This window comes from Dermacentor albipictus, chromosome 1 (assembly GCF_038994185.2).
Source record: "Dermacentor albipictus isolate Rhodes 1998 colony chromosome 1, USDA_Dalb.pri_finalv2, whole genome shotgun sequence".
Taxonomy (NCBI): domain Eukaryota; kingdom Metazoa; phylum Arthropoda; class Arachnida; order Ixodida; family Ixodidae; genus Dermacentor; species Dermacentor albipictus.
In genome coordinates, this window is record NC_091821.1 from 297512924 (window position 1) to 297529156 (window position 16233).

The window sequence follows — 16233 nt, forward strand, 5'->3', positions numbered from 1 at the left end:
TGTTACAATTTATCTAAAATCTATTCTTACTGCATGATATGAGCACCCTTATATTCAGAACATTGCTCCATGCATCAGTTCAAGCGTAGCACCTGTACTCAGTAATTTCATTTTTACTGAACCTTCGGTGAAGTTAGGAGGAACAAAGGTCAGAGTACTCATAAAGTACTTAACTTCAATGACTATTAATTTCAATGACTTCAATGCCTTTACTGACTGTACCACACAGGAGCCTAAATATAATCAGCACTGCTAAACGGTATCCTACGCCACTCAACATGTTAAAGATAAATTGGCTTATGTGTTACAGACCACCACGTTTGTTGCAGTTAGGAGCCTCGCACACCTTGTATTCCTTGCTTGAGCTATATGATACATTTGTTTTTAAAATGCTCTTTGCAAGTATAGGTAAGTTAAAAAGAAATTAAATTATGGGGCTTTATATGCCAAAGTAAGGTAAGCAAGTTCATCCTATATCGTGGTAGGAGAGGAGGGGTCCTCATTGCTGAATAAAGCACGCAGTCATCTTCACTTATCTTCCATGACGATTATCTTGAACTTTCATTTGTATGTGTACACAGCACATCGTCGAAATTGGTACTTCTACACGTCTCTGCTACTCATGTGCACCGCATAGTTTTGGCAACATTGAATATCCATTAACAGAGGGCAGTACTTTTTTTTCTTTTTTTTTTGCATGGATGCTACTAGTGTCCACAGCGAACACACACACAGTTAAGACAATCCTTTTGCACAACACAATAATGTTAAAAGTGACAGGCTTTGCTGCTGCTCTTCTGCTGTTCAGTTTGCATGCGTGAATGGGCCCAACCAGCATGAGCTATATGATACATTTGTTTTGAAAATGCTCTTTGCAAATATAGATAAGTTAAAAAAATTTAATTATAGCATTTTATGTGAAAGTAAGATAAGTAAGAAAGTAAGTTCACCCTATATTGCGATGACAGGAGTGGTAGGGCAGGAGGGGTCCTCATAGCTGTAAGAAGCACATTTTCATCTTTACTTATCTTCCATGACGATTATCTTGAACTTTCATTTGTATGTGTACACAGCACATTGTTGAAATTGGCCTTTTGTATATGCTATCAGCACCCTGATAGGCAACAGCCCTTTCAAGTAACCTTTCCAACAGCCTAGCTAGAATTAAAACACTGTTTCCCAATGCATCAATCAACCTCTTTGATGACTTTAATTATCCTGGCATCAACTGGACCTTGCTCTCAATCCCATACAGTTCACTGTCTAACGAAGTGCAACAATTCCTTGACCTAGTACAAGACTTCAATCTGCAGCAAGTTATAACACACCCTACTAGAGGCGAAAATAGCCTGGACCTTTATTAATGTCCAATCCTGGTGATGTTACCAAAATAAGCACATTAGCAGCTATTAGTGACTATAATCTCCTGCACATCTGTATTTTGCTCCTAATCAGGAAGCAATCGCCTATGAGTAAACCAATTCTTGAATACAAGAGAGAAAATTTTGACACTGTTAACCATAAACTTGCAATTCTTCTAGACAGTTCTGAACACTCTTATCTGACTTGAACTGTAAATACTAACTGGAAGTTATTCAAGGACAGGGTTCTCAACTTAAAAAATAAATACATTCCAACTGCAATTGTTAAATCCAATTCCGATCCAACAAGCCCTGGTTTTCCAAACGTCTCAAATCTCTCTTGAACAGGAAAAAACGTTTATATAGAATGGCACCATGCAATAACAGTCTACAAATGTAGAAAAAGTCCTGGTGGAGTGTTACCATCTATCTTAATGAATGGACACAAAGGACAAGTTTTACCCATCCGAGCTTCTTCCAATAATTCAATGAAACCCTAACAAATTCTGACGTTTACTGTCCACTAGATCACGCACCAACACCATAGATCTTGTTAGTGCGGACAGTGAGCCAATTAAAAGTGGACAGTGCATTACTGCCCTCCATAATTATTTTTCATCAGTGTTTTGTAGCTTGAGAGCTTTCCCATTGAAACCGCCCCCAAACGAAATGCCTGAAGTAACCATTACCATACAGGGTATACATAACCTAATTAATAGACTCACGCTATCTTCGTCTGCTGGTTGCGACCAAATTAACAGCAAGCTTCTTAAAAATACTATTTTCCCATCAGCCAAATCTTGAACTTATTATTTATGCAATCTTTAAACTCAGGTAACGTCCCAAACGACTAGACAAAAGCGGAAATAATCCCTATTTTCAAAACAGGAGACCGCACTAATGTTAGTAATTACTGCCCAATTTCCCTGACAAGCATTTCATCCAAATTATTGGAACACATAATAGATTCCAGTTTAATGACTCACCAAGAACCAATTTCTTTTACTCCAACCAGCATGGCTTTACAAAGTTTTTATCATGCGAAAGTCAGCTCGCCAAGTCCACTCGTGAGCTTATTATACGAACTTAAAGAAGGGAATTGCGCTAAAAAAGACACGGACGAGTAAGGACATGGACGGGCGCTTTTTTTTTTTTGACGGGTGCAAACTCGCGACTGATTTTATTCAGAAAGAACATACATATATATATACCTAAATTTTTATTCAATCATTGCCTAAGCGCACATGCCAAGAACGTTTTCTCTTTCTTATACAAATTGATACTAGAATCGCTTATGCATTTATCACCTGACTTATCAATGTAAAAAGCCTCTGCGATGGATTGCGCCCGTCCATGTCCTTACTCGTCCGTGTCTTTTTTAACGCAATTCCCTTCTTTAAGTATGTACGACCGACTCGCCCAACAACATGCTCTCCTGGATTATACGCACCATCACATACAAGTAGACAACATATTTTTAGGCTTTTCGAAGGAGTGTAATTTTCTATTGTGTAATTCATCCTCTATTGCTTAGTAAACTCTCTAACTTTGGCTTAACACAGAACCTAATTTCATGGATTAAGCACTTTCTCAATGGGTGCAAGCACTTCAGCTAACAGCAATCGCTCGCCACTAACCGACGTCACTTCAGGAGTACCCCAGGGTGCTGCATTATCACCATTGTTTTTTTTTATATATATTAATGACGTTACTACAAAACTATGGCTATTTGCTGATGAGTGTGTCATTTACAATCCAATCAACTTCTATGAAGACTCCTTGCAATTACAACTTGGCTTACATATCATTGACGACTGGTGCAACAAATGGCATATGAATGAATGAATGAAGTAACTTTATTTTGGTCCAGAGAAGACGCAGGGGAGACCCCGCGCCACCCGGCTAGTCCCCCGTAGGGACCGCCAAGCCGAGCTTGACGGCCCGGTCGCGGGCACTCTGGACGGCCAGGGTTTGGTCGCTGAGTTCGGGGCTGCCCAAGAGCGCAGCCCACCTATCCTCGCTGAAGGAGGAGCCGATGGCTTCACACCCCCACAACAGATGGTCCAATGTTGCCCTTAGTCCACAGGCAGAACAGTCCGCACTGGGGTATCTTTCGGGGTATATGGCATGAAAAACCGCGAGGTTAGGGTACGCACGGGCTTGTAAAAGTCGAAGGGTAACCGCCCGCGCCCTACATAGGCGGGGTGCGGGAGGGGGAAGACCCGTCTTGACAGATAGTAGTGCGTGGTGATCTCGTTAAACGTAAGCAAGGGTTCACCGCGGGGCTGAGGGACTGCTGAGGCGGCGCGGTCAGTGAGTCCTCGCGCGGCCTCGTGTGCGCCCTCGTTAGGGTTAGAGGGAGAACCCTCAATCAACCCCAAGTGAGCGGGAAACCAAAATAGAGAATGCGGAGAGATACTTTTGGCGCTTTGGAGAATGCGGAGGGCCTGGGGGGAGACCATACCGGTTTGGTAGGCCTTAATGGCTGCCTTGGAATCATTATATATTGCCTCTCTGCAACCATCGAGCACAGCCAGCGCGATTGCAACCTGTTCGGCTACCACGGGCCTTGAAGTGCGTACCGTAGCGCAGCAAGTGAGCCTTGAATTGGAGTCTACGATGGAGACGGCGAATGCCTCTTGTTGGACATATGCCGCGGCATCCACGAAGCTTGCCTCAATGTGGTTATTGCGGACATGCTCGAGTAGAGCTCTACCCCTGGCCCGACGTCTGCCGACGTTGTTTGCGGGGTGCATATTGCGAGGCAGGGGCGCGATGTGCAGTTGAGACCTGATGTCACTGGGAATCCGCATGGCGTCAGGGCACTGGTAGACAGGATTGAGGCCCATCTCGTCGAGTATCTTGCGGCCCGTCGGGGTGCCGGATAGCCTGAGCAGCTGTGAGTGCTCTTGTGCCTCGATAATCTCTTCGAGCGTGTTGTGGACTCCGAGCTTCAACAGGTTTTCGGTTTGGGTGCTTGCAGGCAAGCCGAGGGCAAGCTTAAAAACTTTTTCTGATGATTGAATTGAGCTTGTTCCTCTCAGCCACATGCCAATTATGCATGGCCGCCGAGTATGAAAGGTGGCAGAGAACAAAAGCATGTATAATGCGGATGAGATTTTCTTCCTTGATTCCCCGGTGCCTGTTGGCGATCCTCCGAATGAGGCCGAGAGCACTCTCCGTCTTGACGGTGATCTTTCTGAGTGCGGTTCCATTAGAACCGTTAGAATCGATATACATCCCCAATATTCGGAGTGAGTCCACTCTAGGCACCGGAGACCCGTCACCAGTGAAAAGCCGTATTTCGCTTTCGGACGCCGGTTTCCAATCATGATGGCCGCCACCTCTGGGTCTTTTCTTGTAGAGAAGTAGCTCAGATTTTGATGGAGAACATCTGAGCCCAGTGGGGCGGAGGAAGCGCTCGGTCGCATCGATGGCGCTCTGCATGGCGGCTTCAACTTGGCCGTCGCTCCCGCCGACGCACCAGATGGTGATGTCATCTGCGTAGATAGTGTGGTTGATTCCTTGAATCTTCGCGAGCTCCTTAGAAAGCCCGATCATTGCGATGTTGAATAATGTTGGCGAGATGACTGAGCCCTGAGGTGTGCCGCGTGAACCGAGGGTGATCTCTTGCGAAAGGTATCCTTCGATCTTGAGCTTGGCAGTTCTCTGGCTAAGGAAGGATCGGACGAAGTCGTAGACCCTCTTCCCGAGCCCGAGGCCGGCAATAGACTGGAGATTGAACTCGTGTGAAATATTGTCGAATGCCTTCTGCAGGTCTAGTCCAAGGATGGCTCTGGTATCTCCCGTGCTCCGGTCGATGATCTGATGCTTTATCAGCTTCATGGCGTACTGTGTCGAGAGGCCGGCTCTGAAACCAATCATATTGTGGGTGTACATGTCATTGGCCTCGATGTGCACCTTGAGCCGGTTGAGCAGGGCATGCTCTGCAACCTTACCAACGCAGGACGTCAGGGAAATTGGTCGTAGATTCTCTATTCCTGGTGCTTTACCGGGTTTGGGGATGAGTACCGTGCATGCCGCCTTCCACTGTGTGGGGACCTGTCCACTGCGCCAGACTTCATTAATCCTTTCAGTGAGGAAGTCTATCGACTCATCATCGAGATTCCTCAGCATCCTGTTAGTGATGCCATCTGGACCAGGGGCAGATTTGACGTTGAGTGAGAAGAGGACATCTCGGATCTCGGCCGCGGTAAAGTCCTGGTCCAACTCCGGCACAGCACACCCCGCGTAGTCCGGGAACTGGGTAGGGGCAGAGCTATCCGCGACCGGCAGGTACTTCTCTATGAGCCTGTCGACAATAGACACGTCCGGGGTAGAGTCCATAGCGAGGTGGATGGCTCGCGCGAGGGATCGTCTCTGGCTGGATCTGGTGCTGCCCTCATCGAGAAGGTGTTTGAGCAGACCCCAGCTCTTGCCTGATCTGAGCTGACCCTCGACGGATTCGCAGAGCTCATCCCATTGTTGCTTACACAGGTTCTTGCAGTGATGTTCGATCTCCCTGTTAACTTCCGAAACCTTCTTGCGGAGCCGCCTGTTATGCTTCTGCCCCTTCCATCTCGTGAGGAGGGCTTGCTTGGCTTCCAGCAGGTGCGCCAATCTGCTATCCATCTTGTCAACGTCGAGCTCAGTGACGACCTCCTTGGTTGCCGCCGCGGCGTCATCCCTTATCCCTGTGCACCAACCTTCAAAATCTGTCTCCGCCATCGGTGCGCGCTCGGCTCTGATCTTGCGGAAAACGTCCCAGTCGATCAGCTTGAATTTCCTCGTCTTATAGCGGGCTATCGGGAGGGAGACTTCGATGACGTAGTGGTCACTTCCGAGGTCTAGAGCCGTGTTGACCCACTTGACCTCCCCTACGTTCTAGACAAAAGAGAGGTCTGGGGTAGTGTCCCGGCATGCGGAGTTGCCTCTCCTAGTGGGGAAGTCCTTATCGGTGATAAGGGTCAAGTCCAGTTCCATCGCAGTCTGCCACAGTTCGCGTCCCTTGGGCGTGTCATGGGTGTACCCCCACACTCTATGTGGAGCGTTGAAATCCCCGACGATGACAAGGGGGGTGCCCACCGGCAAGGCTGACGGCCCTCTTGAGGAGAGAGTTCGCCCTCGCCCTGCGGTAGCTGGGGCTGCAGTATACGTTGAGGATATAAAGGCTGTTTCTTCTGAGGCCCTTTCTGGGTGGGTTCATGAGGATTTCAGTCATGACGTACTCGATGCCATCACACACTGGGCCGAGGTCGCGAGAGAGGCAATTGTACGTTTTGCTGACAAGGGTAGCAACTCCCCTGCCTCCTGAATGTGAGGATACTACCAGATAACCTGCGAGTTTGATAGAAGTACTAGTTGCAACTTCCTGAATAGCGATGATTTGGGGCTTAACCGTGAGAGTTCTTAAATATTGCTGCAGAAGCGGCTTCTTGTTGGGAAACCCTCCGCAGTTCCATTGCCAAATACTAAAGTTCTCGTCCGCACTATCCATGGCTAGGCTGAGAGGAGGCTTGAACGGCCCTGAGAATCGCGCCCTCCGTCGGTGGTGCTAGTACATGACGTCGTGCTGCGACTTGCGAAGGAGCGGGGCTGGGTTCTCTCCTGGCATCGACCTCCTCTAATTTGCCTATCCGTTCACTGAGTGCACCTAACCCCATTTTTTGGTGCGATATAGCTTCCTGGACCTTTGCTAAGCTAGCCTGCATGCTGGCGAAAGCATTCTTGAGTTCTGAGAGCAATTTTATGGTCTCGTCTTCCTCTCTGTTTTCTACCGCTCGACGCTTGGGCGCGCGCACCATGTGGGATGTCTCGGATGTATCCATGGCGACCGGGGCCAAAGGGGGTTGCGGCGAGGAGGGTGAAAGCGCGAGTTTCCTAATCTCCGCCATCTCCGCAGCTAGCTTGCACATTTCTTGTCTTACCTGCGCGTTTTCTTTCCTCAACTGCTCGTTAACTCGTCGCAACTCCTCGAGCTCGTGTGCGTGGTGCGAATCGCGAGGCGGGTCGTCACCTCTTGGACCCTCACGTCCCCCTCGAACCTTGTCGGCCCAGGAGAGCGTGAACTTGCTTCTAAGGGCGGTGGGCGTGCGGGAGCGGGACCTGGTCTGCCTCGACGTGTCGCGCCCCGGCCTGGAGCTGGAGCGAGGCCGAGAACCGGAGCGTCCCCGAGAACAGGCCCGTCCTCTGGACCCACGGCGGGAGCCGGAACGTGCCCTGGAGGCGGAGTGGCCCCTGGATACGGAACGGACTCTCGAGCGGCCCCTGGAACGGGAGCGTCCTCTGCGCTGAGCACCCGGAGTGGACGAAGCCTGGACGAGTTCCGCAGTGTCCGAGCGCTGATGAGAGGACGGTGACACGGCACCGGCCATCTTGGCGCGCTCACTGCGACGACAACGCACGATGTATGGGATCTTGAATCTTTGAGCACAGTCCTTATTAGCCGTGAGATGCTGGCCACCACAGAGCTTACACTTGGGGGTGCACTGATGCTGCTCATCGGGACTAGGGCACCACAGCCACGGCAAATAGCGTCAGCTGGATTGGGACACACGTCGGCGCGATGACCGAGGCGGCCGCACGTATAGCACACGTCGAGTTGCTTGCGGTAGAGTGAGCACTGCATGAGTAACGGTCCATACCTGACAAAGTTCGGTACACGATGCCCGTCGAACGCGACGATGACCGTGCCGGTTTGAGCTATTCTCTTCGCTGCTAAGGCGAGTGGATTATTGGTGTTGACAATCTTGGCATCGATGATGTCAGGGCCGTCTTGAAGAGGGATGTTGCGGATCACTCCCTTGCACGTGGAGTGCGGGGCGGTCTCGTAGGCACTGAGCTCATATACCTTGCCCGAGATGAGCATCTGCTTCATCCGGACGTAGCGGTTCGCATTCTCGCGCTTGGGAGTACTAGCAACCATAATATTTTGCTGTAGATTCGGGCATAGAGTATCTTGGCATAGATCTTCCTGACTGATGCCAGCGGCGGCGAGTATTGCGTCAGCCATCGTAACAATGCCAATCTTGGAGATATTGAGTCCACCTCGCGGCCTGATCACAATCTTGATATCATCTGGAGGAAGTGAGGGCATTCGTCCCGCTCGTATCACTCTGGATTTTAGCGCAGCACCGCCTGATTTGCCACGTCGCGCTCCCGGCTGGGGCGATAGCGCATTAGTGTCAGCCGTGCGTGTTTTGGCGCCAACTCTTCTGGCCCCCGCAGACTGCCAGCCTTGATCTTGGGTAACCTCGTCCGGGGAGATATGCTCCCCCGGCACTTGATACTCCATCTTGAGTATGAAGCGTACCCCGCCTTCAAAGGGCCAGTACGCGGCGGGCAGATGGTTCACGAAGCGAAAAGCTCGGTCTCAAAGCTCGGGCACGGGCAGGAGGCTCGTGGCCGAGGCGCGAGGCGCGTGGCCTCGGGGAGCAAAGCTTGGCACTCGTCCGTAGGCTTAGCTTGGCGGCCGCCGCCTTGCTGCTGTCAAAGCGTGTAAATATGTGAAAAAGAAACTCACAGCGCTGTGGATGGTCTCTCTGAATGCCGCTTTTCGAGCTGCGTCGAATAATGCAGACGTTCTGGCGCTTCCGGGTTGCAGTCCGCAGGAAGTACGCATTGAATCGGGAGCTCATGTGGAACAAGTCCGCTGAGTTGGCCCCCTTGCGGAGGAAATCCACAAATGGCATATGCCACTAAATCTCAAAGTGCAAATCAATGACATTTGCTCACAAGTGCAACCTCATTACCAACACCTACATGATTAATAATGCCTCTACTGAAGCCACATCAGCATACAAATACCTCAGAATACATATGACATTATTCGCTATCATGGAAAAGCCACATAGAAATTATTTGTTCGAATGCTTCATGAACACCGGGCTATTTACATTGTAAGTTCAGCAATGCATCACCAGAAGTTAAAAAACTGGCATACCTAACATTCGTCCATCCAAAACTAGAATATGTATCGTCCATTTGGCATCCCTCACAAGCATATCTAATCACACATTTGGAATCAATTCAGAACCGATCCATTTCCTTCGTCACCTCAAACTACTCAAGAAATCCCTTCGTCTGTCATCGCTCACGCTACGCTGTGTCATATGTCGCCTTTGCCTGCTCCACTTCCTTGTATCACCTGAAATCACGCCATGTGCTACTAAAACCACAATCTCGTGTGCCCTCTCGACTCAGCCATACCAAGGCAATAGCGCATGTAAACGATCGCACAGCATCTATGAACTCATCTTTTTTTCCTAAAGCAATAGTGTTGCACAATTTCCTCCCAGGAAATGTATCTGCGGGTTTACAAAAACATCTTTCAGTCTTTCATTTAAACGTCCAAAGCATAAAAAACAAGCAAGATAAAATTGAAGAATTGCTCCAACATACCAACACTAGTCCCGACATTCTTTTTACTGAGACACGGTTATCTAATAAGGACTACCCCATACGTCTCAAAAACTACACGCATCATGTACTAAACCGTATCTATGCAAAAGGTGGCGGTCTAACAGCCTATGTACGAAATGACAAACTTGGATAAAACTGCAGATTTCTCCCTAATTAATCACAATGTTGAATGCCTCACTCTTCGTCTTCAAGCAGGTACATTTTCAGTAGTCTACAGACAACCCTGTGGCAAGAAAAAAGAATTCCTTTCCTTTGCGGATAAGCTGCTAGCTTATCTCACCGTCACTGGCAAAATGTTTGCCATACTAGGTGATTCGAACATAAATACTGTCACGTGGTGGTGACGTTGAATAAGACAGTAGCAATACTGTGAACAAGAAAACTAACTTTTATTGGGCGAACCTGTGCCCACAAAACAGGCTACACTTATAGCGCAACGATAGCGGCGTGGTGACTACGAGGGCTCTCCGGCGGTATCGCATGATCTTCCGACAGTGTTATTGACTTCGACTTCAGGTCGATGACTGCGCCGTGTTGGTTGAGGAAGTCCATACCGAGAATGACGTCTCGTGAACACTGTTGGAGGATAACGAAGGTGGCAGGGTAAGTCCGGTCATGAATGGTTATTCTTGCCGTGCAGATCCCAGTCGGCGTGATGAGGTGTCCTCCAGCGGTGCGAATCTGAGGGCCTTCCCATGCGGTCTTAACTTTCTTCAACTGGGCGGCGATGTGTCCACTCATTACGGAGTAATCGGCCCCTGTGTCGACTAAGGCAGTGACTGCGTGGCCGTCGAGAAGCACGTCGAGGTCGGTTGTTCTTTGTCTGGCGTTGCAGTTGGGTCTTGGCGTCGGATCACGGCTGTGTCGTGTTGAACTGAAGCTGGAGCGTTGCGTCGTCAAGTCGTCTGTGTAGTCTTGGCTTCCTGACTTCTTCGGGACGGCGGCGTGTCGTCATTAGGTCGTCGAGATGGTTTCTTCGTCGTCTTCGTCGGCGGCGGAGGATCTTTGTCAGTTCGACGAACAGCAACCGCACCTCCATCGGTTGCTGCTTTTAGTTTTCCGGATATGGGCTCGCAGAGCGGCCCCGGGCTGGGCCGGTGTACGGTCGGCGCTGCGGCGACAGGTAGCGGCCTGGTGACGGCGAACGGGACGGTCGTCGAGGGCTCCACTGAGTGGCGGCGAGGTAATCGGCGATGTCACGTGGGCGCTCTTCAAGCTGTGGACGCGGCGCGTTGACGGCGAAACCTCGCAGTCCCATCTCTCGGTACGGGCATCGTCGGTAGACGTGACCAGGGGACGTATTCTGAAACGTTCGCCGCGGCGAACTTTTCGCACTGGCAACGCCTCCGCCGTAGCGGCGCGCTCTGAATGGCTGCTTTGACAAAACCGGAAATTCAGGTGGCGCAAGTGCATTTCCGGTTTTGTCAAAGCAGCCATTCAGCGCGCGCCGCTACGGCGGAGGCGTGGCCAGTGCGAAAAGTTCGCCGCGGCAAACGTTTCAGAATACGTCCCCTGCTTCTCCGCAGTGGTAGCAGAGCGGGCGGTGGTCCGGAGCACGCCAAACGTCTGTCTTCCTCGGGTAGCTGCGCTGGGCGACGGGTGGGCGTGCTGCCGGCGGCGGTGGTGGTCGACGGAATTGCGGCGTTACGGGGTCCTGGCGTGGTCGTGGAAGGGGACCTTGACGGCGGGCGACGGCGGCGTAGCTCATCGCTTGCGGCTGAGACTGCGGCGGTTCTGGTTGCACTTGAGTAACTGCAAGAGCGGTGCACCTCTTCTTTTACGATGTCGGCGATCGAGGCCACTTGAGGCTGTGACGAAGGCAAGACCTTCCGCAGTTCTTCGCGCACAATGGCTCTGATGGTCTCGCGCAGATTGTCCGTGGCCAGTGATTGAATTCCTGCGTAGTGGGTAGAGCTTGTACGGCGGTTGAATTGCCGGTTCCGCATTTCGAGTGTCTTCTCGATGTTCGTCGCCTCACAAAGAAACTCTTCGACGGTCTTCGGTGGGCTTCTTACCATCCCGGCGAAAAGTTCCTCCTTTACCCCACGCATCAGTAGGCGGACTTTCTTCTCCTCGGCCATATCCAGGTCGGCGTGGCGGAACAAACGGCTCATTTCTTCCGTAAAAATGGCAACGTTCTCGTTTGGTAGCTGCACTCGGGCGTCCAGCATAGCTCCAGCCCTTTCCTTGCGCACGACGCTTGTAAAGGTGCGTAGGAAGCCGCTACGGAACAGGTCCCACGTTGTCAAGGTCGATTCCCTGTTCTCAAACCAAGTTCTGGCGGTGTCTTCTAAGGCGAAGTAGACATGCCACAGCTTCTCGTCGGAGTCCCAGTTGTTGAATGTTGCGATTCGTTCGTAGGTCTCCAGCCATGATTCCGGGTCTTCAGTCGCTGCTCCATGGAAGGTTGGTGGGCCCCGAGGTTGTTGTAGGATAACAGGGGACGCTGGGGCAGCCATTGGGGTTGTCTTGACCACGATCTTCTTTGTCGTCTCAGGTAGAAGTCCGTGCTCTGGGGGCAGTCCTTGCAGTCTGCGGCTAGCACGCTGGTCTTCGGCGATGTTGGTTCTGTCCTCGGGCTTCGGGCTTGGGTCGCGGCTTCGCGGGGGCGTTCGGTACATGAACGCACAAGCACCCCCACCAGATGTCACGTGGTGGTGACGTTGAATAAGACAGTAGCAATACTGTGAACAAGAAAACTAACTTTTATTGGGTGAACCTGTGCCCACAAAACAGGCTACACTTATAGCGCAACGATAGCGGCGAACACGCTCGGCGATCGTCGAAAATCTGATCAGCGGGTCAAGCGCGTCGGCTTTTATAGAGCAGTCATTGAATGTTCCAGACTAATCGTTCGGACCCGCGTGCCTTCCACAAAGTTCTACACCATTCGCGTTACGCAATGAAATCAGATAACACAAGGTTCGGCGACAACAGAGAGCCGGGTAGAAGCATCGATAACTTTCCAGAAACGTTGGATACATGCAGGCGCGTGCCTCGCTGTGCGATTACAGTTGTGAAACGTGGTCGCCCGATAAAGATAAGTACGCGTGTCAATATGATGGTTGAAAATACTATATCACGAGAATATAATCAGCTGCTGTACTCTTACGCATGCTCGAATATTTTAACCTTGCAACACAAGTAACAGCACACAGAGAAACCTTATTAGATGTCTGTATCACTAATGTACATATTTCCTCTGTGACTGCTGGCGTTATGTCCTCTGATATAAGCAATCATCTTCCAATCTTTTGTTTTCTGCCTTGTACCCAGAAATACAAGCAAAATGCGCCTGTATACTCCTACCGCCTCATCGATACAACAACGCTAGCCTATTTTCACTCTCTTATTCGTGAAAAAAACTGGGAATTTGAACTACCCGAAAGTGACCCAAATAAGGCATACAATTTATTTTTCAATAAATAAATCGCTTTCAACGACATAGCCTTCCCACAACATAGTGCTACAAAACGACTGAAAAAAATTAGAAAGCCATGGATAGATGTGCTTTTTACAAAAATCAAAAATAAAAATAAAATAAGCCATACATTTCTTAAAACACGAGACATGAATCAATTAGCCAAATTCAAGTAGTACCGTAACAAAGTAAATTCAGAATTAAAAAAGGCAAAAGAAAAATATGAGAACGTGTTCTCATGCATATATGCAAATCCAAGAAAAGTTTGGCTGGAAATTAAGAAGATATCTGGAGGAAAGGCTAGCCCTCAAGACCTACGAATAGCTTCGGTTAACAGTACTCTTGCAGGTGAAGAAGCCGTCTCTATCCTAAACACTCACTTTGTTCAATGCTGCAGCAACATTTCTACAGCTGATCCAGAAGAGATAGGGCATAATGTTGTGAAACCGACTGTGCAAAATTCTGTAATGTTATTTCCAGCGACACCAAGTGAAGTAGAAAGCTCGACAAATAACTAAATCAAACAGTGCTGCAGGTTTCGACGGTATCATGGCATCTCCTATAAAATATGTCTGACATCATCTCTAATGTGTTAGCTCATATTATTAATAAAATGTTTGAGTCCGGAATTTTTCCTTGCAAACTTATAATAGCCAGAGTTTGCCCAGTTCATAAAGGTGGCACTGACCATAGTGTAAACAACTTCTGACCTATATCAATACTCTTTTTTCAAAACTTTATGAAACTGCTCTAAACGCTCGACTAGAGGGTTTCTTAAGGAAATATGCTATTATAAGTATGGCACAGCATGGATTTCAAAAAAAATAAATCATGTGAGGATGTGCTCCTAAATATTAAATATCGAATACTGCAAAATATGGAAAACCGTTTATGCACAGTAGGCCTATTTCTGGACCTGTGTAAGGCGTTTGATAGTGTAAATCATATTATACTTCTGTGAAAACTTTATGACTACGGTATACATGGTACAGCATTAGATTTAATGAGAAATTACTGAATGGATCGTTACCAGTTTGTTTCATATAATCAAGCAACTTACTCACTTCTCAAAATACAGATTGGCGTGCCACAGGGATCCATACTTGGTCCTGTATTATTTAATCTTTATATTAATGACTTTCCTAACATTTCTTCCTCACCTATATCATGTACACGGATGATACCAATCTTTTCTTTGCAAATTCTCCCCTGCAATGCTTAGAAAAAGAAATAAATGATTACTGAATTTATTATCTGAATGGCTGTACATAAACAAACTACAATTGAATGTTAACAAAACCAAATATATAATATTTAAACCGATAAATAAGCCATTGCCTGTTAATATTGTTAAGTTATGAAGACGCAGACGAAAAGCTATGTACAAATATATTTAAAAGGAAAATACGCTGCGCTTGGCCAAGAGGCAACAGCCCGCGCAAGCTTCTAACCGTCGTCGTCGTCTTCACACTGCTGGCCTTTCGTGATCGCACATATTGTGCCGTAGCAATATAACTGTTCTATTTCAAGCAAAGAGGCTAGAAAAAGTAAAAACACAAAAGTTTTGCGGGGTACGGTTTCAAGAGAACTTCTCCTGGGACAATCATGTCAATAAGCTTAGCAATGATCTTAGCAAAGTAGTAGGCTGTACATATAAAATTGGTGATCTAATACCATTATGGCTAACGAAAGCAATATACTACGCCCTTTTTTACTCGAAGCTATCTTATTGTATCTTCATTTGGGGAACAACAGCAAAAAACTATGAGAAGTAATTAAGCTTGCAAAAACGAGTAGTCCGAATTTTTGAAAACTACCATGGTAGGCCGCGTGACTTAGCCACACAAAATCTCTTTGTCAAACATTTACTGATCCGAGCAAATTAAGTTTTTTATTACAGCTTACTCTTACATATAAAAATCACAGACTCCATGTCGTCAGCACACCCGCTTCTCCTTGATACCCATTACATAATCAAATCAGAAAAATACCATTTACGCATATAACTACAGACGTCAGGATATAAACTATCAAATACCAAGGCTACTAAACATCGTTGAGCAAAAAATTAATTTTTATGCACCTCATTTTTGGCAATGTATAAAAAACCTTCTCATACATTATCAAATTACTTATACGTAAAATGAAATCACACTAAAATTTTTTTATGCAGTATATATGTATGCTTTAATCTGCGCTGTAATGTGAATGTACAAACAAAAATTGAAGCATAACATGTCTTTTCCCATAGTCATTGTATAATGTACAAACTATCTTTTTATTTGTATTTTCTACATCGCACTTGCTTCTTCCCGTGTTATATGTGCTTCTTTCGTACATTGAATTATCATTTAAGCCGAACGCGCTTAGGAGCAAGAGCCCCTGTCAGGCTATATGGCCTTTAGCTCTTGTTTCCTCTTTCCGTAACAAAGAAAGGAATAAACTTCAAACACATAGTGGCATACACCGATCGCAAATAATTCCACAAAAAACTAGGAATCCACTACACAGCCTCAGATGACCAATGTTCCCTACACTAACACACTTTAATATCTACTTGCTCCGACTTCTTTTTTTCTGCTGTTTACCTTTTATATTTTTAATACATTCTCAATTGTATTTTTTACTTGACTGACATCACGAGCTTCTTCTTTTTGCATTTTTGTTCAAATAATTGAAGTTTACCGTGTATTGACGTCCCCCCTTATGTAATGCCTTCAGACCCTTAAGGAGAAATAGATAAATGGAATCAAATGGAGGTAAGAAAGGAGTTCCTAGTCCCTCTTAACGCAGGGCATTCACATTACCACATATTTAATCACTGAAATTAAACTAACACAGCAATTGCGGGGAAAAAAGGCAGACGTACGTCTCCCTTGTTTGTTTCTTGCACTGCTTAGCTGACTGCAGATGTGTCAGTAGGTTCCGGAGCTCTGTCCATTGCGATTCTTATTTACAGCAAAGCTGTTAGCCTTTAGTTGGCAGAGATTTTTCATCGGCTCTAGCTCACCCCAAAACAGTACTGCCACC

The 16233-nt window shown here is 47.7% G+C and overlaps 1 protein-coding gene across 4 annotated transcripts in view; it reads right to left on the reverse strand.

The window, feature by feature from the left end:
• Rubicon (run domain Beclin-1-interacting and cysteine-rich domain-containing protein rubicon) overlaps positions 1–16233 on the reverse strand; it is a 461889-nt gene that overhangs the window by 443049 nt on the left and 2607 nt on the right. Inside the window, exon 2 of one of the 4 annotated variants that reach the window (XM_070531461.1) lies at positions 951–997. The exons of the other annotated variants lie outside the window; for them this stretch is intronic. The gene's annotated coding sequence lies outside the window, so the exon portion shown is untranslated. The remainder of the gene's footprint in view (positions 1–950; positions 998–16233) is intronic. 4 annotated transcript variants of the gene reach the window in all.